The sequence below is a fragment of the Bos indicus x Bos taurus genome, chromosome 14 (assembly GCF_003369695.1).
Source record: "Bos indicus x Bos taurus breed Angus x Brahman F1 hybrid chromosome 14, Bos_hybrid_MaternalHap_v2.0, whole genome shotgun sequence".
Lineage (NCBI taxonomy): Eukaryota > Metazoa > Chordata > Mammalia > Artiodactyla > Bovidae > Bos > Bos indicus x Bos taurus.
In genome coordinates, this window is record NC_040089.1 from 10,076,942 (window position 1) to 10,079,976 (window position 3,035).

General features: G+C 40.8%; 1 pseudogene; it reads right to left on the reverse strand.

Moving 5' to 3' along the window:
- Positions 1–1,998: 1,998 nt before the first annotated feature.
- LOC113903954 lies at positions 1,999–2,351 on the reverse strand (annotated as a pseudogene).
- Between the last annotated feature and the right edge of the window lie 684 nt (positions 2,352–3,035).

The window sequence follows — 3,035 nt, forward strand, 5'->3', positions numbered from 1 at the left end:
ACTGATGAAAGCTGCAACTAGAAAATATTTCTTAAGTAAGAAAGTTACTTTCTCAAAATGGGGGGTTGATTAGTGCCACTAACGCTCACAGGGCTATGCAGTCGTTGGTATATAGAGTTGGAGAGCGGAAGAGGACAGCCTTCAACCCTGATCTGCTTGCTCCAGGTTCATGGAATGAAACACCATAACTTAATGCATCTATGTGGTTCTACCTAACTTGGCCTTTAATCACCAAGTACCTTGTGCTTTTGCTGGACTACCGCCTGCGAGCGTGCTTGTCTCCCGGGCTGGATGGTAAGCTGGCATGGGCAGATGTGCCAGGACTGACATTGCTTTTGCGTCCGTTGCTACTAACTAGCACAGCGCTGCCATCTATCAATGTGTCCCTTCCTCTATGTCCATCTATCCATCCAGTTCATCCATCAGTTGCTTTAACCTGCCACTCTATTTAATTAATCATTTCAGTGACATCTACTATTTGTTAAGCATTGAAGATAGAATATTGAAAAAGATTTGGGAAGCTCTTAGTAGAGCATTTTATTTTGTGTGTGTGCTCAGTCATGTGTGACTCTTTGTGACTCCATGGACTATAGACCACCAGGCTCCTCTGCCCATGGGGTTCCCCAGGCAAGAATACTGGAGTGGGTTGCCATTTCCTGCTCCAGGGAATCTTACCAACCCAGGGATTAAACCCAGTCTCTTGAGTCTCCTGCATTGGCAAGTAGATTCTTTACCCTGTGAGCCATCTGGGAATCCCTTAGTAGGGCACAGCAGACTCCAAATTTTCTTGTTTGCATACAGGAAAAAATATGTATGTTTGAACAGGCAGCTTCAATACATGTATTTTTATTTCTATTATATATAAGTATATAAGTTATGAATAAGTTAGCTTTACTTCTTATTAGGGCTTCCCTGGTGGCTCGGGAAGATTCCCTGGAAAAGGAAATGGGGCTGCCATTTCCAGTATTCTTGCCCGGAGAACCCCATGGACAGAGAAACCTAGTAGGCTACAGTCCACAGGGTCGCAAAGTTTTGGACACGACTGAGCAACTTCACTTTCACTTTCACTTCTTATTAATGATACAAAGATTTCAATCTCACCAAAATAAGGAATAATAATAATGATGCATTTTTAGTTAGAGGAATGTGATTGAACATACTTTCTTGCTTTTAAAATGCTGCTTCCGTTTTGTAGCGTGGCACATATTGGTTTTAAGTTCAAAGATTTCAATACTTGGTTTCAATAACCCTTACAGCTAACCAAGATAGCTCCTGAAGACTCATTAGTCCAATTAACGGACTACAATGTTTTCTATGCTGGCTACATTATGATATTCGTTTTCAATTCTGCCTCCCATTTTGCAAAGATTTTTGAGCTAGTAAAATTTGACTAGTAAAATTTCATCTTTCTTGATCAACCAGTGGTTGCTGCAGCAAACTAACTAGAAGATGTTCTATTAATATCATCATTTTATATTTGAGGGCAAAAATTGATTTAAAAGTCCATGTGGCTCAGCAGTAAAGAATCCACCTGCAGTGCAGGAGACCTGGGTTAGATCCCTGGGTTGGGAAGATCCTTTTCTAGAGAAGGAAATGGCACCCCACTTTAGTATTCTTGCCTTGGAAATCCTATGGATAGAGGAGCCTGGCAGGCTACAGTCCATGGGGTTGCAAAGAGTCGTACACAACTTAGTGACTAAATCAACACCACCACCAAACCTCTTTATATTTAAGATTATTAAACAGATTATGAAATATTGTTTCTAAGCGTAAGTACATAGATAAAGGGTTTTTAAAAATAAGTATCACATTTTATACACAGTGACCAAAAATATCAAGTACTGATGGCATTGTCTCTAAATACCATTTTCAAAATATTTCCCCCCAGAGCATGAGTTCTTTTGAAAATGGGAGTTATTTTCTCAATCATTGTTAAATCTTCCCCCCTTTTATTTAATAAAGTTTTATTTTTCAAAATGTACAGCTGGTGGGACCTGTTCATGCATCTCCACCCTTGGTGTGTCTGGTGTAAATTACTTAAGCTCCGTGCTTTGAAACTAGTTAATAAATCCTTTACTAAGGAGTTCCTGAAGGGCTGCCCTAGCCAGGGAACCATGGATCTCCAGTCTCTCAGAGACGACAGCTGGAGGTATAAGCTTATAGTTGGGAACCTCTTTACAGAGTTTGTAATATGTTGCTTTGTTAAACAACACTAGATTATTGAGTTTGTCCCGAACTCTGCCTTTGGACCACTTCTTCATTTTGGCCTTGCCCCCAGATTTGCTTACTGGATATTTGTCTTTCTTGGCCGACTTTCCAGCATCTTTCTTCTTGTCATTCTTGGGCGGCATAGCGAAGCTAGGATAAGATCTGCAACCAATGCCACCTCACTAAGATGCTGGACAAAAAGGCAAATTTCCCCCTTTTAATCAAAGGGTAGACTGAACAGCTTTTGGTTTTTGTTTTTTAATATTGGATGAGCAGTATGCTGCTGACAGACATGTTTTCCCAGGAACATCAGTAAACACAGAACACTTGCTTTTCATAAAGGAAAAACACAAAACTCTTCTTTGCTTTTGACTGTTCATGATTTCCCATCAGATGACTGGTGAACCACCACGTCACTGTCACACTATGAAACATTGGAGAGATTCTCATTCTAGTTTAATATAATCTATAGAGCCAGTTAAGGAAACCAAACCAGTCAATCCTAAAGGAAATCAATCCTGAATATTCATTGGAAGGACTGATTCTGAAGCTGGAGCTCCAATACTTTGGCCACCAGATGCAAAGAGCCCACTCATTGGAAAAGACCCTGATGTGGGGGAATATTTAAGGCAAAAGGAAAAGAGGGTGACATAGGATGAGATGGCTGGATGGCATCACCCATTCAATGGACATGAACTTGGGCAAACTCTAGGAGACGGTGAGGGACAAAGAGGCCTATTGTGCTGCAGTTCACAGGGTCACAAAGAGTTAGACACAACTAGAGTTATTTACCTGGGCACATATTCATAGCAAAAGGTCCCAGGATG